The sequence below is a fragment of the Melospiza georgiana genome, chromosome 8 (assembly GCF_028018845.1).
Source record: "Melospiza georgiana isolate bMelGeo1 chromosome 8, bMelGeo1.pri, whole genome shotgun sequence".
Lineage (NCBI taxonomy): Eukaryota > Metazoa > Chordata > Aves > Passeriformes > Passerellidae > Melospiza > Melospiza georgiana.
This window is the reverse complement of record NC_080437.1, coordinates 19300430-19325440: the sequence shown is the minus strand read 5'-3', so window position 1 is coordinate 19325440 and position 25011 is coordinate 19300430.

Sequence of the window (25011 nt, the reverse complement as noted above, 5' to 3'; positions counted from 1 at the left end):
TTTGGCCTACTTTTATTGCAGTTTCTCAGCATATTCTGGGAATATCTTGAATATTTACTCATCTTTTTATAATAATGAAAACAAAAATATGTTTCCATGTGTCCTAATTTTGCTCTTCTGCATAAGAGTATTATAGTGAAATCATTGTGCCCTGCATCTTGTCATAACTCAATGCCTAATGTAGGGCTAGCACTTAATCCTGAGCAAAGATTTTGGAAATAAGAGCCAGAAATAGAGAAAAATAATTCTAGAAAATTGAATAAATATTTGGTAAGTTATGCCCTTGTCCTTCTCTACTAATTGCTCCTGTGTCTATAACAAGATGCTGCAGTTTTGGCTTTCATTGCTTTACAATAGTCCCTCACTCTTCCAGTTTGGTATGAGCAAACAGCACAGTAATGGAAAATAACAGACTACTTAGTCATAAAAGATATTTCAAACATCTCATAATATTATGACCACATAAAAATTGTTGACCATAGGAGATCATGATCCTGTTAATTTTCCACAAATTTTCCATGGCTCTAGATGAAAGAAAAAGAGGTAAAATTTTGATATCATTGTAGTTGGTTTATGTTGTTAGAGGTTTTTTGCTTGGTTGAGTTTGGGCTTTTTGTTTGTTTGTTTTTAATACAATTCTGTAGTTTCCTTTCTGGCAGAGAGCTGAAATATGTAAGCCGAGAAGGTTCTTGCTATTTTTAAAAACTACTGAATGGTTATGATTATGATAATGATGATGATTATTATTATTAGCTATGGTGATATGGGATAGCAAGAAGATTGTTTTGTCACTTGAATTTTGATTAGAGCACAGAAATTTTAATGAAACCTTGTAAGTTGTTCTTGGAGCTACATCATCACTTTTTGGTTTATGTTTTATTCTCTAATTTCTTAGTTGAGAATCACTTCAATTAATTTGTGGTGGGAATTTGTCCAAGAAGAATCAGTGTCTGGTTGAAATAAAAATGTTTTGGTTTATGGTACTGACAAATGATACGGCAGCCCAGCAATACTAAGAATTGCACAGACACATAACAAGAATCCTTCCACTAAAGCTCATGTGAAGTCAGGATGGTGAACAAGGAGCTGGCAATAGAAGTCTAATCTCCTGACATGAGTCCAGTACCCTTCCCCAGGACTATCTCAAATTATCTCTTTCTCCCATTTTCAAATTTCTGTCTATTTTTGAAGTGAACATTGGCACACTGGAGCAGCTTGGGGTCAAGTCCAACAGCTTCCCTCTAAGAGCAGTCAATACCACATGTTTCCAAGGGACATTTTGATCCTAAATTTTTCATCATAAAAATTTTTAAAATGTAAGGACTAGACTCTCTTCTGCCTGGCTTCCTGATGTGTATCTTTGCTGCCACATTATTGTTCTCTTCTTTGTCATTTCAGCTCCAAGGTAAGCTGTAGGAATGTGAACTGCTCTGTTTTATGACTGGCCAGGAGACAGGGCAATGCCAGAGTGAGTGCAGTACCCTCTCGACATTTTGTAATCTGTCCATCTCTACTTACTACCTACATACACTGGGTTCCTGCTACAGGTGATGGGCAAGCACCCAGGCTGAACACTCCCAGTTGTGTGCCCATTGCCACTCACAGAATCATAAAATTATTAAGGCTGAAAAAGTTGTCCAAGATCATGAAGTCCAACCTTTGACCAAACACCATCATGCTCATGAAGTCATGAAGCATTCCTGCTGCTAGAATCAACAATGGGTAACCAAGTGTTAGGAAGTACCTTACTTTCCTGCATGCATATACATGCGTAAGTTCACTTTATGCCTCAGATTCACAAGTAATAAAATTTAGACAATAGTACCGTTCTGTCCTCCAGGGCTGCTGGGGATAAAAGCACAAAGGAATCTATGCTGGCCAGAGAGTGCAGCTACTAGGATCAGCTAGTTCAGAAGAATTTATTGTTTTAAAAGGGTAGCTGAGATAAAACCATACAACTCTGGATTTGGGGTTGACCAGGGATCTATGTCTCATCACAATTCCAGTGTTAGGGCTGAGACTACAGCAGCAGCTGGGCCACGACTCTGGATTCCAAGCTCACTGTAGAGGTTGTAGCCCTTTGGTTTTGGTCTGTATTCATCTCTACTTCACCCAAAGCAATCATAGAAAGTGATGAAAAATACACAGCTGGCCATTGAAGCACAGACAGAACAGAAGATGAAAGCTGATTGCTCCAGCTCAAAACTAAGAAAGTCTCCTTTAGCTGATAGTCTAAAGAGCCTGGATTTGGTATGTGGTTAATCTGTGCAAGGAGAAGGGCAATGAAGCACACAGGCAACCATCCATTCTCTGCAGGCTTGTGTCTAGCTGCAGACTCCCAGTCAGGGCACATATGCTTTCTCTTCCCATTCTGCCACTCTACTGAATTTTGCCACTCTTCTCCACTAGTTCTATTCAATCAATACACAACTCAATGTGCAGAGTAGAGACTTCTCCGTGCTTTTTTTCCCTTCATCCAGGAATTTTGCAAACCCATCCCTGCCTTGTCTGGATGCAACTAAAGCTCTTCCCTTTATAAACAAATAAAAACAGAAAAGCTGCAGTCACAGAACTTTGTTGATTCTTCTTGTGCCACGTTAGGGTGCACATGGCTCCCAGCAGCCTTTGAAAACCCAATGCATGGATTAGCTACATCAGCACATGAAGCCCTTCGAACACACTGAAAAAGGAATGATGTTTTTTTATTGTAAAAGCCCTGCACTGTCACTGTCTAGATTTACCAGGCACCCATTCCATTTCAGTGCATCAAAACAAATTTAACCTAATGCATCTTAACAAATGAAAGCTCCCTAAACAATATAACATCAACAGGGCTTCATAATTGCAGGCTCAGTGCTTCTGGGAGAATGTGATGCTCCTGTGAAACTCATATCCTTGGGCACAGCATTGTGAAGGAATACTCTCCACAGTCAAAACCAAGGTAGAAGAAGCATGCCCCAAGTTTTAAAATATTTTGTTGGCTTAACAGAAATTCTCACTTCATTTCTTTTCTTTTCTTTTCTTTCTTTTTTTTTCCAGTTCTTTGCCTTCTGGGAGGTTTTTTTGGGGGGAAGAAATAAAAAATGTGGCAGGACCCTCCCTCGAAATGTTTATTAAAACAAAACAATAACAAAAGGCTACAGATTCTAAATGAAATATAAACAGCAATATTAACTTCTTTCCAGTTTGGGGGAAAATATGCACAATTGTTTACAGTTAAAATTTCCCAGATGGCATTTCAGAACTTGTTATTCTTTGGGCATTTCTTGTCACAAAGGCGAGAAAAAGAAAATGGATTTTTACAGGCCCTCAAAAAGTAAATGATATGGCACAGATAGCACCCATGCATTCAAATATTTAATCCCTTTACTCTCTTAAATACAGGAAACCAAAACCAAATCAATATAGTAAAATGGACCCAAAACCACTGGAAATATTTATATCAATGAATCAGCCATTTGTTGGTTACTTAGAGTTAATCCATATATTTTATCACAGACTAGGGCCTGTTCCAGTTATTACTGGCTATTTCTCAAGCAAGAAGGTCTGAAATATTTTTCAAAAGCAGTCATTAATTTCTTGCATAGCCTGAGGCTGATGAAATCATCCTTTGATGAGGTACATTTTAAACAGAGACCATTTACTCAGATATTTGCAAATGTATGACATGGCACTTCCCAGCAACTCTGTAACTTTCACACTAAAGATTGCTCAGCTCCATGAATCTTCATGTGGCCAGCTAAGCAATCTAGATTTTCCATGGCTTATTTTCCAGACTCTGTTAAGACTAATGCTACAACATCAGGAGCCGGTAATGGAAGTGTCTTTTCCACTTTTGATAGTAACACCATGGTTTTTACAACTCTTTTTTGTTGGAATTTGAACTCACCCATTGTAATGTATTTATATCCAAACTAAAGACAAATTTCTTCCTCCTGCACACATGGGCTTAAAAAATAACATTTTTCTGTTCCTTAGGATCTTCTGATCTGGGTGCAAAGGCAAATTATATACAAATTTAAACAAAATATAGATATTAAATATATATATATAATAATAAATATATGATGTATATTAAATATAATAATAACATATATATATTAAATGCTGTTAGAGTTTTGAGACCTCCCATGGGCAGGAATTATTATCCTGCGTTACAACATGAAGAAGAGGGATCCTGTAAAGCTCATTTGTTTACTGCTGCTGCAAACTCCATGTGACCTTGGCTTAGGCCTACATTTTTTCAGAAGTACCTATCCTTCAGTTCTGTAGGAAAGTTATTTTGAAGCACTTAAAATACACTTTTCAGGAGGTAGCGTGATCCTAGCACTGATCCTTAGGAAATCAATCCCTTAACAAACATTTCTAATCAGAACTACCCCGGAAGGCAGCCAAAATCCCAGTTACTTTAAAGAATTAATTCCTCTCTGTTTCTGCTTCCCAACAACATCTCTAAGATTAAGAAAGATCTAAATCATGGAGTGTTTTATTGAAAACGCATAAATCAGAAGCAGGCAACTGGAGTCACGTAAGTATTTGAATAGACAACTAAGCCACAAGAACATTGAGTTCTACACCCAAGTTACGCAAAGCTGAGCAGAAATACAAACTGGCCATCTATGGTTTGCCTGAGCTCTAATTTTCGGTTTTCATTGTTGAATTATGGTCCCTCTGCCACCTTATAGTACAAAGAATTGTCTTTTCTCCTTTCCTTCTGGCTGCACTGGGTGTTGACTAGGGATGAGAGTGGTTTTGGCTTCCCTTTACTGAATTCTATGATAAAAAGTGGTGTTAGTTAATAGTCATCATCTATCTGCTCTAAAAGCATCATGAAAAAATAAAAAAAGAACATTATCTCCTTCAAAGAAAACCTCGACTTTTATGAGTACCTTGTACTAAAACCAGAAGTGTATTGTCTGCATTCTGTTTTCAACTTTGAAGAGCTACTGTGATGCAAAAAGCACAGCTTTTCTAAAGCACTTACTAGCACTATAATAAAGTGTGAAGCAGCAAAGTCCCTTCTAGTTCTGAGGCAAGCTTGCAAAGACTTTTTTCCAAAAAAAATGAAGCAAGTATGAAATGAATTTGTCTTTCTTCATGTCCTTTTATTTTAATTGGCAATTCTATTTTTATGGTTAGGTCCAAGAAACATAAAATTATCACAGTTACATAGACATCTATGTTGTGGCTATTAGTAGCACAATTTATAGAACTGACCTCTGTAAAGAACATAAGCCTAAAGTAAGACCCAGACCAAAAACCTAGCAAGGGAAGTCCTTTGGTTAAAAGTCAAGACTCTCTTAACTGCAATTCAGTGACTCTTCCCCCATTCAGTGAATACATTGTGTACCCCGACAGTCACCTTTCTGGTTTTTTATGGGAGTCACTTTGACTGAATTATTTTGTTTTGCTAGTCCTGAGACTGGGACCTCATGATACACTGGAGTTACTTATGCTGCAGTTGTGAAATACTTTAGCATTGTGGCTACAGCTGCCTGTAAAAGCCTTGGCCTTTCATGAGGAGAGACAGGTTTTGAGATAGCTGAGGAGACCAAAACCAGACTGAGGCAATAACATGTTCCACAGAATAACAAGTTTTCTATGGCATGTTGTTTTCCTATGGTTTCATTTTAAAAAGATTTTATCTTTTACAGCTGGATGTATACTCCAAAAAGATACCCTGGAATGAAGAATGTGCCTGAGAATTCATCAAAACCCGACAGATGTGTGAACTGTCCCCTTCTTCATAGTGTAAACTTAACTATTCCAGAAAAGTCTTCAGCTGCTTCATTGTTAAGAGCCATGATACACTGAATTCATAGAATACCCCTCACTGAATTTAATTGAGACATAACTTTGCCCTTAATGGTCAGATAGAATGACAGACCAGCATACTCTAAAACATATAAAAATGATGGAGATGAAGACTGCAGCACATGTGCCCCTTTGGCAGCCTTTGGAAGTTCAAAGGAACAGCAGCCATAGCATCAATGCAGCACCTTTCCATAAAGAATATGTACTATCTGTTCAAATCCATATTCCTAATTTCTACTAGTGTGTATCCTAAACACTAGTATAGTTCCTAACTATAACTAGTTTGATTACTAGAATTCAAATAATTCAATTTTGGTAAAGTAAGCATTAGACCCAACCATTTTACTCTGAAAATGAGAACTGAAAAGTAATAATAACTCTTCTATACAACATTTGGACACTTTCTTTTGCTAGTGCAGTATCTAATTTCCCTCTCCCTTTTCTCTTTTGAATATTGGCAATCCTTTGTCTTGTGGTTACTTTAATTTCTGCTTTGAATGCTTCCCTCCAAGCTAAAGTGGCTTGCTTTTGATTTTGCTTTGTTTTGTTCTTGTTTAACGGGTGGATTGGAAACTTCCAGATGTCAATATCTAGTAAAATTTTGTCTTGGAGCAGCCCTTCCAAACATTCACTTCAAAACCTCAGCATTCTTCCAGCAGTGAGTTACACTCCAGTCCCCTGGCTGGCGAGTGCACCACCACAGCAGGACAGCCATGCACAGGCTGACAGTCTGCCCACTGCCCTCGTTGCCACCTGTCCTTTGGAAACAGCACTTGGCACACGTGGCCCCGCAGTGCACATTCAGCTTTGGCCTATGGTAAATGCTTCAGGGGAAGCAAGGAAAGTCTGGGTCACAGCCAATTGTGAAAGACTGTACACGGCCGGGATTAGGGACGTGGCGTCAAACTCCCTTTCTCTACAGATCAGCATGCACCTCTGGGAAGGAGAAAAGATATCTATTCCTTGAAACACTCTTGACTTGCCCTAGCTAGTAACCATCCAAATGAATAGTGAACCTTTCTACAAGTTTTGCTCGGGTCCAGAGAGCAATTTTTCTGCCAAATGCTGTTCAGCCTGAGCTGTAGTTACGTGTCCTGATGGGCAGTGATGGGCTCTGTGTTTGTGCCTGAGAGTAGGAATGACAGGAGACAGTTTCTAGTCCTGCTTCTGATTTCCTGCTTTTCTCAGCTCTGTTCCTTACCACCTATGGTATTTTTAGACAAGCAACAATTATTCACTGGCACAGAAGCTAAGTTTAGCATGAATGGATATTGAGCTCTTAACAAGAATGTTTACAATGAGATAAAGCATTTTTAAAAATAAATTTGTCACTAAACATTAAAGAGATCATCACCACTGGTCTAAGATTACAGTTAGAACTGGAAATACAATTTCAGACCACAGCAACAAACAAACTTTTGCTCATATTGCTAAGGAAAAAAGGTTGTCATGCTGGCAGCTGTGAAACAAATTACTTACTTTTATTCTTGAACTACTACTCTTGACTATGAGCTTTTGGGCTATTCTGAAAGCCCTTCTGAGAGGATTAGGGGCTGAGGGCAAATTAGGGTTAAGAACAACAAAGGCTGAAGAAGCAGTCGCTGGAATTGAAAGGCTGAAAAGATAAAATGAATACTACTGCTGCCAGGGGGAATGGTTTCTTTAGGTAGCAGATTTCAGTCATTTGATAGTCTAACTTGGATTATGAATGAGGGCTTGGATCAGCAATGATAGACATGAATTAGTAGATGGATTTCCCAATGTCTAGATAGGTAGGAATAGAGCTCTAAAGGCCAGGGCTCCTAGTCTGTAGTTACTTGTGTTGCACTTGGGGTTTGTGATAATGAGGAATGGAGAGGTTTCCTTACCTGAGCCCCACATAGAAGAGGACTAGTGTTGGCACAGGTGAAAGATGCAAAACCAAGAAGCAGGAGCAAAACATGGAGTTTCTGGCACCTGATCTTTTCTTCCTTACTACCTGAGCTCCAGGCAGAATTCATTCTTAGAGAAACACAGTGTTAGAAGTGAAGGCTGGCTGAAGAGGCAGTGTGTGCATGTGTCAGGAGAAAGAGTTTTCTCATTGCCTTGCTGTACATTGTCTGTAGGTAAACAATGCTGTTGAGTCCATACAAAATCCACTTAAAGGCAAATACACTAGACAGAAACATGAGTTTCTCTTTGTACACTGTTCAAATTCATGAGATACTCCAACAGAATTACATATTCCAGAGATTCCACACCTGAAGACCTTGGTTTGCTTTTAAATATGCTACAAGCCTGATTATGATCACAAAGCAGCTTCACATCAGTGAAAGAAAATACCATTCCATCAGGTCAGGTGGTGAAAATCAGCATAACACTGACTTCAGCAAAACTTGCACAATGTCCAAAAGTCAGGGATATATTCCGTCGAGTTCATTATCAAGGTCACTAATAAAGTCAGTAGACTCTATCTATCACCTCTAGTTAAAAATCACACCACAATGAAGCCAGACCATGCTGAAAATCCACTTAGCTGAGAGTAAATACATTACATATTCTGAAAGAGTGATGGAGAGCTCCATAGCATGGGAGAACATGCCATCAAAAATGAGTTTCCAAATTTAAGAGGATGATGAAGAGTTTGGAATACTGCTGTCAATAAAAGTCTGAGCATAGCAAAGATGATTGCAAAAATACAATATATTTTTTAAAAGGTAATATTTGATAAAATTAGAACTGATTACAAATTAAAAGACACAGTAAAAGGAATTCTGATAAAAGTATTGAAATAATAAAGATGGAACTGACCAGTGGGAAAAAGACTGCCAGCAGTTGTCCTGAGCCACAACATAAATTATTGTGAAACATAACTCCAAGTAAAATAATAAGCCGGCTTTCAGTTTGAGGCAGAAGTCACAAATTTGTAAGGAATCAATTAAAGTGAGGAGAAAAAAAAATCACTGCAATGAACTCTGTAAGAGCTACTCCCACACACTGGATGTCAGGGGACATTCAGTCAGCAAGCTACATAAACATTCCATGATTGCTTATGTAATACAAGTAATATGCTCATCCAAAACCAAAAGCAAAACCAAAAGCAAACCCAGAAACAAACAAAAAAAACCCCACTAAGCCAAAAAAAAAAAAATAAATAGGGCCTGAACTTGAAGATGTGATAAAGACTGAATGTTTCTTAATTTATGTAAATATTATAGTTTTTTCTTTGAATTTGCTCTAGCTTCCTGCTTTTTCCCTTTCAAGAGTCATTGTTGCCTTTTTTTGCTTTAATAATGCAGGTAATAACTAGTAGATGTTGTGATAGGAAGCCAGACCTGTGAAACAGATGCACCAAACCCACCAGAACAGTCCAAAATAAGTGGTTAGCAGTATGACCATAATAATTTTTTCTCAGCAAGCTATTATTCCCAGCTTGTGCCTTCCTCAAATATACAGCTGATGACAATGTCACTCTGCATCATTATCGAGTAACCCTCCAAAAGCTTGAATTTCTTGAATAAAACTGGTTGTAGGGTTCTCCATTAAGACTACCAGTCTGTAGCAGTATAACTTTGCCTATTTTAAAAACATGAGTCTATCTTATGGCTTCAGAACCTTCAATCAAAACTCTTATTGAAGATACAAATATCAAGAAGTTTCTGCTCCCGTGATGTCACTACCTAAAGACATGGCAAAAAAAAGAAATCACATCAGAGAAAAGCAGGTGCAAATTAAAACCGAAAGGAAGCCATTTGATTACAATTGTGCACTAACTGTACCACACATCCAGGAATATAAATGGAATAAGCAGCCATGCCCCACCAACCCCAGAGCAAGATTTAAACAACAAAGCCAAAGTGCTCTTTCAAGAATGGTGATGCAGACATGGGAGATTTTCTATGTAAGGTCATACTGACCATCAGTATCCTAATTTTAGCTACTGAGAATCTACATTTTCACCAAAAGCCAATTTTTGATAAAGTATTTTGCTGTATGCACCTTCTGCATATAAGTCCAAAGGAACTGAGCTCACAGTTACATCAAGATTCATGACAGTGCTGCAGCAAATCCTCATTCCTAACATAATTTTGAAGAGTACATGTATGGTGGTGTGGTTCCAGGGTTTTTACTTTCACTGAAATTCAGAAATGTCAGCTATTCCACAGTATCTTACTCAGATAAGATACTTACTCCTCTTTCCTTGCATCAGAAATCTACTAGGTTTGTGCCTAAGAAATGGATCTGAAAATGCAACTGATTCTAGATTCTCTGCACCCTAGTAGTTAGGAGTGATTGCCATTATTCTCAAATATGACGCACCAATAAGTTTTACAGAGTCATCATCCATGACATGACATTTCATTAGGTCCCCATCCTCGAGAGTCAGACTATTGGAAAGCATTTTTGTCTGCAAAGATAATGCACATGCCTTTTTTCATTGCCTGCTTACTGAAAAGTATGTATTATGTCCCTGGGTGTATTTTTTATTGCACTCTATTATTCAGTTTTTGCATAATTTAAAAGACTTGATGGAAGGAACAGATCATTGCCATGCAAATGACTGTGAGATGAAAACCTCATCATTGTGCTATGCCAACACAACTGAGCCTTCAAAAGTAGTCAGTTCCCATTGCAACCAAAGGAAGTTATGTGGTGAAAAGCCCTCTGCAATCCATTGAAATTGTGTCCCTTAATGTTTTACAAATGCCTGCAGCCGCAATGACTCTCTCAGTACTGCTTGTATCACAGCAGCCAGCTCCTTGTGCAACTCAAATCAGTGACTACAGCAGCAAAGGACATTTGCTTCTCTCTCCAGCAGCCAAGGCTGGTTAGCACTTTACAGGCTTCTCACTGGTAAAATTTAAAGTTTGCAAGTATCATCAATTCTATCAGCAGAGAAGTGAAGTGACTTGCCCACAGTTATCTTGTGAACTGAGCACAGAAATCAGTTTCTGGTTGCATTGGGAACTTCCCTAGCTATTGAAATATACAGATATTTTTGAATAATTGCATTAGTAAACATTCCTTGCAAATAGAAATTAATAGCTGAACACTAGCAAAGCAGTAGACTTTCCTAGTGCCTTCCTCTGCAGTTCTGACAAAGCTTCCAAATATTTATTATTTTAATGTATCACCTTCATGAACTTACTGAAGTCCTTTGCTTCATGTTTGTAGCCAGCTGGAGTAGATACAGTTTAAGAGAGGAGTAAAAATGAAGACAGATTCTTTGGACATTTTTACCATATTGTTAGAACACGTGTAACTGATTAACACATGTACATTAAAAAAGCTATCTCTGTGCTAGTAAAATATTCATGGTTAATGCTTAGGCTCAAGCATACACTGGCATACAACCACTCCTACTGTTGATTTATTAGTACACTCCCTGGCATAATTTTGGCTCATGTCAACTGACACTCTCTGAAGCAATGTCTGGGCATGGTATGAAAATTCTTGAAGTTAGGGACTGTTTCCAGCTAATACTTTAAAGCAGAATGCTTTGCTTTGAGTGGAAGAGAGCAAAGCAGTGTGGGCATTACCTGTTCCATGCCCTTTGATACAGAGCCCAGAGAACGGGCCTTTGCCATTTTGTTTGCATTAAATAGTCTAAGAGACCAGTATTAGAAAATCCAGGGAGACAGGTTTCAACAGAGCATGGTTCAATGCTCCCCATATAATGATGTGAGCTTATCTGTATGGCTTTCTTTCAAGGCTTATTCCTTCTCCTAGCTGCTCACTGACTGTTCATGTGTGGTTGTAGCTGGAGGTGTGCACTTCAAATCTTGTTACCACATTGTTTTTCAAATGTTCATTATGCCATTTTCATAGGTGGTAATGATTACTTTGAGCTTTCACTAACTTCAGGGGCACTGATGGTGCTTTGCACAGCTGTAAAGATGTGCTTTCCTAAACAGTTGGCTTAAGTTTCAGCATCTGCAGAACCCAGAGCAATGCAGAGATGTTTCAGATGGATTTTAAAGTAGCTACAGCTCCTGTGCAGGATGCTTCCTTGTACAAAGACATACGTACTAAGGAACTAAAATAGGTTTTATCTCTGCTCACATTTTGACAGGCAACGTTTTAGTAAAAGCCACACACCACTATCAATTTACCCATTAGCAGAGTCTCAGGCTACTGGGTTACAAAGGCTCCCAACACAATATTCTCCTTACCTAGAACCACGAATGCTATGAAAAACAGTGAAAGATTGCTAGTCATTTGATAAAAAACAAGTGAAAACAAAAGAGAAGATAGTTGCTATCTTTGAGACATTCTGTTGAATTCTTATGAATTAATAGGGTTTATCATGGTAACCCTCCTCTTCAATGGTAGAATTATGGACTGGTCTTATTTTAATGGCAATTCATTTACACGGTAAGGCAGATTTATTGAAGTTACATAGAGGGTGATTAGAGTTATTAGATACAGATGTTTGCTGACCATCAGCAAGTATCTGTAAGTACCCCTACAGATGCAGGGGTACTTACCACATCAGATCAGTTTTATTTTCACTGTACCCCAGCATGGCTGAATGCATGGAATACTTGTGAGTAACGCTAGTTTCTATCTAGTTTATGAAGGTGCATGTGTTAAGCTGGATATATATACGTAACTTATCCTCCATATACTAAGATACAGCCTATTTTTTCCATGAACAGCATGAATGCCTTGTTGGCCTGTGTGGCCCCAAGCCTCTCTACCAGCTCACAGCCCACTGACTGAAACATGGGGGCTTGCAACAGCCACCTCATTGGGGTGTTTCGTTAAGTCTTTTGAAGCAATTGTCCTGTATCAGTTAGATTCTAATAAGTAATTACTGGCAGCACCTATGCTTCCTTTGGAAATCTGTTTTGTTAAAGCAGCATGCCTGCTAGGCACTTATGATGGTTTTCTTTCTCTAAGTAAAAAATTGTTCACAAAGGCATCATTTCCTCGTCAGATTGTTGACTGTTGGTTGCATGTTTGGGAGCTAATGTCACTTGTTTACATCATGAATAATAAATCCTCACCATTTCTCCATTCTTAACCCAGTTTCACATTGAGAGAAGCAGCTTTTCATCACTTAATTATAACTGAAAGAGGAGAAATCATACTGGTTTTGTCAGATAGTGCTTATTTCAGAATTGGGCAGATGTAGTACTCCTGTACTTTCTACCTAACATAAAAACATTAATTATGGTGTTTACACTTTCTTGTTTATTTGATTTTTTTATTTACAAGAAAAGTTTCCTAGTAGAAATAAATATTTAAGTTTTTTTAGAAACTTGAGCTTTTTTACGCAACATAGTATAATTCCCAAAGCAGCTGCTTTGTGAAAGAAAAATAAAAATTGCACTTTTGTGGGAAGAAAAATTTCAAATAGAAGTAATTAGGCCATAATATCAGTTATTTGTTTTGGACACATGGAGTGGTGCAGATGCTTCAGTGTAGTTGCCTCATTTTGGACCTTTTCGCATTTGCCCATTTTCTTCTCTGGATCAGGTCCCTCACTAAGCATTCCCCACCATAACTACTTTCTCATATCCTGAGGGGCTGCCTTGGTGCACCCTGGAGGCTCCAAGACAACCTCTGAGAAGCACTCCAGAGGGCAGGACTAAAGCAGGAGGGCAGCCCTTATTCAGCTCTTGGGCAGAAAAGTGGATGCACACCTTACACATCCCCCTGACTTGCTGGCAGTCAAAGAGAGAGGAGCATTTGGAGTTAGGGCATTTGGAGGATTTAACAATTAGAAGAATTATGCAAGACAACCTGCTGCTTACAAAGGATTTGAACTAAGCACAAGCCTTTGTCATATTAGCTGAAACTAAAAAGTTTATACTGCAATATTGTGCAATCTACATAGCAAATATGTCAGAAATATGCAGACATCCTTCCACAAGTACTTTCCTCAGAGCTAGTGAACCTGGGTATGCTTTGTGGGGAACTATTTGGAAGCATGTTCCATAAGAGATGTTTCCATTCTCTCAGTAATAGCTCTGGTAATTTTATACAGCTAAATCACATTTCTTATGCAAATATAATTAAGTTGGAAAATTTCTTAAGTTCCTTTTGAACTCACAAAGTTTCATTTATCTCATCATATAAATCATTCAAAGAAAATTAGTATACCTGATAATGATGTAAAATAAACATTGACCGAATTACTCTCTATTTCTTTACTTTTTAATATCTTGATTAAACAGTACATTTTTCAGAAGACACTACCTATTATATACATCTGTAAAGCACCAATACCACAAAAAATGTACCCTAGGTTCTTAGAAGCACACAGGATAACTTGTTTAACTCACCTGACTCTCTGCACAGCACAGTCCCTAGATTCATAGCACTGATTGCTACTTGATGACTGTCATTTCTGGAAAGACTAGACTGTACCTTACAAAATGGCATTTAGTAGTCACTTACACTCTTCACCTTAGAAGACCAAAGATCTTTCAAACCCCAAATTAAGTATTTATATTTATATGTGCCTTTGTTCTGTGCACCCAGCTTTGGCTTCCATAGTCTGCTAACTAAAGAAGTCTGTTAATATCACAAAAATCCTCCTACTCATGAGCAGAGCATCTGATTCTACTCTTTGCTAGGTACTTATTTTGGTATTTTAGCTTCTCACTGTAAAAAAAATAAGAGTAAAAGAATAATAGAATCACAGAATGGAGAAAATAATTCTGTCTAAAATATGACTTCAAGGAGGAAACTCAACTGCAGGGTACTTTTTTTTTGAAGGATTAAGGAAATGTAACAGTTATTTGCCCACTTGGACAAGTTGCATATATATATATATATGCATATATATGTATATGCACATACATATATATCATGTTCACCTGACAAAGTATTCTCCAGCAGGTGTGAAGCCACATAGAGACTACAGGAAGGCTTGAAAGAAACAGAGAAAAGGCTAACAACAACCTTTGCATTAGATGCTACAAAAATAAATAAATAAGCAAAAGAACCAGCAGAGACCTTGGAACCTTCTTGCTCAAACAAGACAAAAAAATTAATTTACTCAAGGTTACCTCGTGTGTCTTCAGCAGAACCAGGTAAGAACCCTCCCTGGAGCCCTTTTTCTGGGCACCTGAGCATTTTATCACATTGCTCCTCATTTTCATAAGGCCTCTACTATAAGTCATTTGGAGGAAAGATTTTTAAAGCTGGCCAAGGACATCAGAACATTACCAATACTCAGGTATGTGTGGCAATGTCCTATACTGTTCAAATAAATCATAATGTGCTTTTATGGCTCACTGTGGCTATTAAATCAGGATACTCACAAAACAAAAAAACAATTTCTGTATCACACCCAATAAAATACATTACAAATTTTGAATTGTGATTCCAGCTGCAGACTGAATGTATCAATACTTTTCATAATTAGATCTAAGATCCACCTAGCATTGACTATTATAGCAAGCATGTCAATAAAGTAAACCTCTCAAGAACACCACAAGCATATCCATCATTACCCTTAGAGAAGAATGATATATATCCTTGATATATAGGATGGAGGAAACAAAAGCATAGAAAGTGACATGCAGACAGCATGGTTAGAAATTTTCCAGATATGCTGCAAGTCCTAATTCCTCAGTCCCCATCTCTATTATTGCAGCACTTCAATTGTGAGCCGCTCCACTGGGAAGATCTTCAACTGATCACTCAAAACCTGTCCCATAAAGGCTCAGATTCTTTCCAACACTTTCATGCTCACATGCTACTAACACTAAGCAAAATAAGTACTCTGAGAATCTCTGTCTCTTACCATTAGAAATCACCATATATCAAGTGTTTTGTAACCAGTTTGTGTCTACAACTCTATTCAGCCCAGTAATTTATGTAAGTGCTTATAAAAGATATAAAAGGGGAAAAAAACCTCAGCAAAATCCATTACACAAGAGAAAATTTGAATCTCTAGCTAGAATTAATTTGTTAGGCTTTGTTAATTTGACTAGTGGCTGTTGGATTCCTTTTCTCACAAAAGTCTTTTTATTACTTGTCCTCAGAGGCATTCATTTCAGAGAAAGATAAAAATAATAAATTTCACTTCGGTTTCAAGCTATCTGTGACAAATACACAGTGACATTTGATTTTCCTTGTCTTTTTGATGTCACTTCTAAATAAATACTGGTGGCCTGTCATTGCATGGCTATAGTGAGAAATGTTTTCATCCAAAAATTCAGATTTTTAAACCAAGTGTGATGGGCAATAGAAAGGACATGTTTTCCCAGTGGCTTTTAGTTTTCACAAATGCTTGCATCTTTTGATTCTACAAATTTTTGAGACGAGACAAGCTGGAATTAAGGGCAGAAGAGGTCATGCTTTTATTTTCTATTAAAGAAATAAATGAAAATGATAATGGAAAACATGCAGAGAAATTGACTTTGTTTTTATGCTCCAGTAGAAATAAGATCAGATCTTCTTATAACCTCAACACATGCAAACTCTGGGAAGTTCTGATCCTTTTACCTAGTCTGAATCTTGTGACTCTTTGCTGAAGTCTGGACCTTTATAGTATCCAGAGGCTGAATCTGACTTGTTCAATACAAAACAACTGAACTAAATTCATTTGCCTTCATTTGAATGCAATTCAAATTAGAAAGTCCTTCAGGTTCCACAATTTCTGATGTAATGGAAAGCCTTAAACTCTATATTTATCCCAGACAATGACATTTTTTGAAAAATTGATTTAAATTTATATCTTACATTCTATGTCCATCTTTGCAGCCCATGGCTGGTATTTTCCTCTCTTGAAATTGTAGGGTATGAACAGGGAGGAATCTTAGTTTTAAGAGACAAGTGTATGTATAGACAGAAATTTGAAATATTTATCAGAGGAAGTAATGCTTGTCAGTTGAGAATCCTACGTGTTTTGAAGGTCTATTTCTTCTATGGAAAACCTCAACAATACAACATTTTCATTTATATTATTTTTCTGTATCAATTTTCATGCAAAGTTTATGTTAATGTAGCTGGTCTACAGACTGTTAAGACATTGACTCTCTAACAATACACCATGTATTCTCTTTTGCCCAAAACATGATTTTGACATTAACACACTAAATAACAGCACAGCACCATATTGCTGGTATAAATAAAGCATGTGGTCAAAAAAGAACCCAACTTTGCTGTATGACAATTGCCTGGGAAGAATTGTTTGTAATGCATGTCCACACCAAAGCAATAGGTATATTGCACTCATATCTGCATAGCAGGTCTAACTAATGCAGCCTAATCAAGCTTTGTTCAGGTGAATTTGGATTGATAAAGCCATTCTTACAGCTAGTATTTTTGTCTAACACTAGTGCAAAAAAATGGTGATACCATGTCAGCAACATGGGCCTTTGCAGTTTTGCACTGCAATGCAAACTATTTACAATTCAATGAAATTGAGTGATCTTTTACATAATACTATTTGTTCACAAGTCAAAGCACTCTTTAGTTAAGAAATGCCTAGGGGTGAAGTTTTGTCTGAGTGGGAATGGACCCCCGTTCCACTCTGAATAGAAACTCCATGTCCTGCTGCTTAATTGTTTAAGTGCAAGCTGAAATATCAATATCTAGACATTCTGAGATTGTTTTTTTGACTGAATCTACACTCTTGCTAGAGTTCAGTCTTATTAATGACCTAGACATAGAAATTTCAGCCTAAGGGAAGACGCTCCTGATAAGTCTCTGGAGAGAAATGTTCAAAACACCTCTGATCAAAACCTGTTTTCTTCCCTTCCCTACCAGACTGGCAGTGATGCTTAAGTTCAGCAGGATGCAATTACATAACCATCAGCAGTTCACAGTTTACTTATCCAGGTCCTGAATTCACCTCAATAATTTACACTTCAAAAACCATTTCAAACATAATCACTTGCCCTGTGCATAAAATCCATTACAAGTACTTAGGATTAATTGATCTCCAGAGCAGAAGGCTGAGCAAAGACAAGAAACTATTTACTGACACACGTGAATGGACACATAAATTTCACACAGAATAAGAAACAACATCTTCCAGAAACACAAACCTACAGAAATACTAACCTGAAAAATGTTATTCCTAATGTTCACCAGCCACTAGAACTGAGGTGAAATTACCAAATTAAGTTGCTCCAAGTGCGGGCTGCCACTGAGATGGATGCTTCTGTGGTTGTACAATAATCTGGGTCAGGGAACTAATCCAACTGAAAAACCAACCTGCTCCTTCTGCAAGGGGAAGTTTTCATCCAGTTCCCTGATTAAGTTCCCTTTGCAGCCACATAAGCACAAGTGTCAGCACAAAGGCAAGTACAGCAATTTGAGTGCCAACTGCTTAGTGTTTTAAAATCCTTTCCCTCTAGTGAATTGTTCCTATTACTAAACAAGTTGTTTTACAGACACTGCTTTGCCAGTTTCTTCACTAATACAGTTCCTGAGGGAAGAATGACAGGTATTGAACTACATAAATTGAACTCTACACAATGTGCTGGCTAGTATTCAGTGTGAAGTAGTTCATGTGTAAGAAGGAAAAATCCCTGAAAGATTCAACTTGGAAAGGGATGAACTATGAACTAACAGCTGAGACATGCACTCAGAAAAAACACAAACAGAGACAATAGGGCAGCCAGCTGCCCCACCCTTAGACAGGCCTATCAGCATTCACCACGTGGGAAGTCAATATTGATGATATTAAAACATTTGCAAACTGATACTTCTTTATTCAGAATTCAGTAGATTAATAACACCTTTCATAAAGTACCATATTTTAAAATCAAAACATTTGAAACTGTATGCTTTGGTGAAAAATAAATTAACTTTTCATTAAATTATTTGTGGAAAAGTGTTTCTTTCCACAGTCCATATCATGATTTTCTCAGTAGTTACAACAGCGTGTATGAGTGAGGGACAAGCTGGCTAAAAGCGCAGTCTACAATGAGAGGGTTTGTAACATACTGTTGGTACCCTAAGGCTCCACTCTCTTATTGTCACTCACAGGAATTGTTAGGAATTTGTCAAAAAGCAAGTGACTGTGAGTATGGCACTCAACAGGGAGGGAGATTACCCAGATAATTCTTACCACTTTACCATGTGATGGCAAAAGTGCATTGAATTCAGTGAGATCCACACAGTGCTCTGGATTATGATTTTCAGTTCTGCAACTGTCTCCTTTATGTGGTTAATTCCTTTGTTTTTTAATGCCTCTCAGCCTTCTAGTTTGCTTGTTTAGCCTGTTGATACTGTGAACTCAAGAGGACTAAGTCTATTTCCTGTAATGAATTTAAGAGTTTTTGTCATATGTGATTTAAGATAACTTTTCTAGAAACTGCTGCAATGTATATAGAATTGACCATATATCACTTCTTGATAACAAATTTTTCTAAGTTTTTCCAGTTTCTAGTGTTACTGGAGCTTGCTTACGTGCCCTTCATGTTTTCACCACACACCACACACCTCATATGTGCTTTAGGGTGTTGTTTTTTCTGGAAAAAAAAAATTATCACTGGCATGAACACTACGTGAATGTTTGTATTGGCAGCAATGGACATCCCTTCCTGAGAAAGTTTCTATTGGAGGAAAAGAATTTTTCATAAGTCTAGTCCTCCTAATGTGCTGTCAATTTGCTGCAGCACACACAGTATCTAGCATGGTACAAGACTGAGCACTTCCAGGATCCATGCAAAAAAGGAAACTTCCCAAAAGATTAATGATTCAAAATCAATTTCTTAATCACAGAACTTGAAATCTGACATTTCAAAGAAGCTTTCATTTCCCATGCTTCATGCTTTCTCTGTGCTCCTGGAAAACACATTTTTCTAATTTAAGGCTATTGTGAAACCTGATGAACATCAGAGAATTTTTCATTTGAAATAGAAAAGAAAAAGTATGTGCCAGTGTGCACAGGAGAAGATAGGAGATGAGAATGAAGGTTGCACTAATATTTAGGTGGTAGTGGTACTTCTAAAATATCAACAGGCTAGACTCAGGTTAATCACAAACCAACATTTTATGGTGTAAAGTTGGAAGAAAGCACCACTTTGACCCCAAGAGTGTCATTTTTAATCCAAACCATAATTATCATTTGAGATATGATAATTGCTTTCTCCATTTAAAAATAAAATTAAGGGACACTCCAAAGTTTAAATGAATTGTATTCTGAAAAATGGAAACTCCATTTTAAGAAAACTAAAAAGAACATCTATTATTATTTTAAAGCAGGAATGCATCTACACAAATGAGTAGAATCTGAAGCAAGTTCTTTTTCAGAACACTAATCTGCTTTGCCATTCAGTTTAAACACTTTGTCAAACCCTGAAGCCACTTAAACACGGGCAGTCCCTGAAAGAGCTGACAATCCCAACCTGTGAGTTTCAGTCACAGTTATGAAACCGACATGCAACACCAGCAGGGAGAGTCAGGCCTTGGCCTTTCACTCTCTTGTGGGTGGCCTTCACACATTTTGTGCCAGGAGGAACTCCCATCTGATGGGCCCTCTGTGCTGTGCCACAAGTTAAGGGGAGTAGGGACAGCTGTAGGGGTTTTCTGTGTAAAGTAATTTCTGTGACAATTAACTTACATCCTTTAGCAGCTCTGCCTAGCTAGACATAAACCAATACATGAAAAGAGGGCAACTTTCTACTATATCTTTCAAAAGATACATTTTGTCACAGGTCAGAGATGATTTTTATTATTTGTGCCTTCATTTATTCAATTTCAGAATACTTTATCTGCTTTAGTTATTTATTTACTTTAGTTACTTATTTCTGCCAACCATCTCATTCATACCTGATGTCACAAGCTGGAGTAGGATAATTTAATCCTAGTTAATATTGTGAGAAGCTTTGAGATCCTCAGATAACAATACATTTGTAAATTTTTGGTAATATTTGCCCAAAAACATTAGAGTTTATGTCACATACCAACACCAGAAAGGATTAAATTAATATCTGGTCTATAAAGGGATATCACTCTTTGTCTCAGTCTAAAAATGGCAACCCCACTTAAGAAGAAATGGAAATCAGGACATCATAAATTAATTTATTTTTCATGTTACTCTGAGATTCAGAGTAAGACTATTCATGGAATAGTCTTATTTGGACAGATGAAATTCTGTCAGTAAATGCTTTGATACAGGAACAATCAGAAGTTCCTATGGCATTCCTATGACTACTTTGTGTAAATACCAAAAAATGTAGGCATTCCAGTTCTGAGCAATTAAAAGTTGTCTAGGAAGTATCAAATCTAAACTATGGATACAACTGACACCACCATGAATCTTAGATGGAATTGCACTAGAAATGGTGGAAAATTATCTAGAGCCTAGTCCACCAAGTCTCATCTACAAACTGAACTGCTGGCAAAGATGTTTACCTCTCTAAAGGAAGCCTGGCAGTGCAGCCCCTTTCACAGTCCATAAAGTCTTTTCAACTGGATGAAAAACATGTACAAGAAATGTCCAAGCAAAATGGAAATAGGATGCCTAAGTTAAGTCAGAACTAAGTTAGGAGCCACACAACTAAACACTGTTATTGAAACCCAACTCAGTATTCCTTTACCTGTAACATCCAATACTGAGCCAACAGTAAGGGGCTACACAACACAACACTGTGTGCCACCTCCACTCGAAGCAAACACAACAGAATCACCTAGAGATGTTCTGTGGCCTTTGGTCACAGAAAATCCCTTTCCTTTATATGTCTTAACACACTCAATAAAAAATACAATGGTGCTCAGTCTTTTTGGTGCCTACTTGGTTTGCCATGATGTGGTGTCTCTATCTTTAAAATTGCTCACAAAAAATCCAGTTTTAATAAACTTTCATCATGGGAAGGAAACACATCCATACATATTAATCAGCCAAGTGAGAAAACACTTGATGTGGAATTGTGTTTAACATCCCGTGTTGTACCACTTTAACTTTCCTTTAGTTTTGGCTTCATTTACACTAAAAAGCCCAGTTCCAATTAGCTTTGTTAAACATGCTTCACGTCTATACACAATGCGTCTAGAATGGATCTATCAGTGAACATGGACAAACACAGGACATAACATAAGCTGTCTTCATGCAGCTTGGTTTCCTGGGCTGGCACGAATTTGTGTCATGATAGATGAGTCATCCCTGCATGGCTGTTAAGTTAAGTTTTTTTAATTATTCCTCTATTTTCCAGAATCATAGAATTATGTTTGACAGATAGCCTAAAATCTTAGAGATGCTGATTTAATCCATGCCTTCTTCTTATGCTATCCTCTGCTGAGGTCCAGCATCTGGAGGATAAATAACATAGCTAAAGTTATACCATACCCCAGCCACAGAACAGAGACTAGTATCCATGCCAGCCCCCTGAATCCCCACACTAATGCACAAAGGAGTGGACAATGCCACTTCTAAATTCATTCATTAACAAGAACACAGTTGTGTTGCAGACACATAATGAATATATGGAAAGGCCTTTTGTTCTATTATGATCTGGGGTCCAGCTGTGGGGGCAGAGATTTAAAATGGCACAATAGCTGTAGGGTTTGCAACTTGTTTCCAAGATCTTTATTACATCCCACATTCTGAGTAGTGGCATGTGACAAACAGGACAGTAAACTAAAGAGTATGTGTCATGTTTCTAGTGGAGACTGCTGTATAGCTTCCTCTGCCCTCCTTGAATCCTCTTTAAAAGAAAAGGCATAAAGCAGAGAAGTGTCCTTTTCCTTTACGAAGCTGTCTGCCTTGATGCCTTTGTTAGATACTTAAAGGACTGAGATCATTAAAAAAAAAAAACAACGACCCCACATGAATTTCATCAGTAACAAGAATCTAAGTTATGTCAGTTACACCATGGAGATATTTTTCTTAGCTGCGACACACTGAGGGATAATATAGCCTACTGCTTAGATATCTAATATTCTTTGTGCTTTTGCTAGAGATGTGTGGTTTTGACAGCTGCAGAAATTAAAAAGGCTATTACCATTAATTATCAGGTATGAAACAAGATTATGCTTGTAAAATAATATCAGCAAAGTTGAGGGTGAACAAAGAAGTTAGATGTTTTGCCTGTTTTTTTTAAAGGACCCAGGATAAGTGGGTGGCCCAGTGCTGGAAAGACTAAAGCAAGACTCAATTCAATCATTCACCTTGAAAATTCAGAGATAGGCGGTCACTGATAAGTGAAATGAGCATGTGAGGAAAAATGAACATACGTGGAGATGCAAGTCTCTGCAACACTGAGTAGAATACAGAGCAAAACTGGCTTTTCAAAATTCATAAGAACTACAGGAGGAATGAACAAAGTGAAACTTCAGATGATATTAGTTGACTCATATTCTCAGGCTCTCTATAGCCAATTAAAGAATAAAGTTCCTGCACAGAGAAGGGGATTACTTAGGTTAGAGCATAAAATGAAACAATATCCTCCATCTACAAGCTGTTCAGAAGAACAGATTACAATTTTATTACTAACACCCAGAAACCCATGGTGTATTTGGTGCTAAATAGAAACTATTGCCCCTCTCCAGAGTTTAGAATCTCAATGAGCACAGGGAAGATTCAATGCCTGGAGAACAGAAGGATGAAGAGATTAAATTCCATCCCTAAAGTTACACATTGAGTATATGACATAACTCAAAACAATACAGTCTTGTTTTACATCCTTATCTGGCCTGCATGCAGACTGCATGTTCTGGTAAGCATGCAGCATACCATGAACAAGGAGGAGACTGACCAGCCCTTCCCCTGAAACTGAATTCATTCCTTTTTTCCTATAATGTGTTTTTCCAAGGTGTGAGGAAGAAGCATCTGCTCTCAATTAAACTGAATGCTTTCAATGTTTCCTATTAGTTCAAGGAATAGAAATAATCACTTCAGCTTTAATTTTTTCACCAACCCACACAGACTCAGTGCCTCAGACTTTTTAACAACTGCTGAACTTCATGGAGACAATCATAATGCTCTGTATCTCTCATTCATTTGTGGGAAAGGAGATAGAAAACTGGAATTCCACACTTCGAATATACACCTGTTTCCCAGAGCTTAGATTTTTTTGTAGAATGGACTGAAATAAGAACCTCAGGGCAGGCTTTCTTCCTTGATTTAGCATGTTATGCACTGTCTTGCCTGACTTTATGACCCAAACTTCAATTTCTCATATCTTAGAGACACTGTCAACATCAACATGAAGACGTTGTCTGTGTTATAAGGAATGGAATAAACATGCTCAGCTGAAATCTACCTTACAGAGACAAATGATACACATATCTCACTGTTTTTTAAACATGAACACTCTTGGAGTTAGGATTCTGTTAACAGCCTACAAACCAGCTTTTGCTGCCAGGAATGACTATTACAAGGAATGACTTTTTCATCCTACACTGGTGGCTCTCCACCATAACCATCACCAAGTAGTTATCTGAGTCTGTGCTATGAACACAAAAAGCCATAACTGTAAAATCACAGAATTTTTGACTCAAGCTGATGACTTCTACAGCCCTGTGAAACTTCAAGCAGGATGCTTAGCCCTTTCTGCCTTTCAAATTCACCACCATCGTTGTTACAACAGCCTGCAAGTCATATTTTGACTTGAATGAAGCAGAACTGATCAGACCTATTAGAGAAGATAGTCTTTCTGCATTCTGTCACCATGTATTCTGGTACAGAATACTGTACCAGATCAGTATTCTGTCTTTAGCACAATCATCCCAAGAAGTGGGAAAGAGGTTCAAGATGAATTGTAAACTAAGTTGAAATTCCCACACATGACGTGCTGAATTGACTGTGCTGTTATCAAGGCAGCTATTATTTGTACAGTAACAGTGTGTAAGGGCCCCAGGGACTCACCTGTGCTAGGTTCTGTATTTCTGTTTCCACCTCCTGCCTTGCCAACCAAATCCCCATGCCTACTCTGAAAGATATGAGGCACTGAACCAGTCTTTTAAAATGTCATCATGCACACTCAGGCCAAGATGATAGATGGGCGAGGTCTCCAGCTGGGAAGGAGCTCTGTCAGAAAGTCAGAAGCAGAACTGAGCCCAAGATGTTTACTTCCAAAGTGGAACTGGCAACTCTCTTGCTGTCTGCCAGCTCCACTCAGCACTCCACAAGTATTTCCGGCATTTTCTACAGGAAGCAGCTTTGATGACTGATTGGAACTGCGTTCCACATCTGGCAAGGCAGATTCAGGGACCTGGAGCCTCTGGGAAGCATGCTTCAAGACTCACCTTTAGCTCCTTGGCAGCACAGTTTTGTCTGGTTATGTGCTACAGCCTTACTAGCCA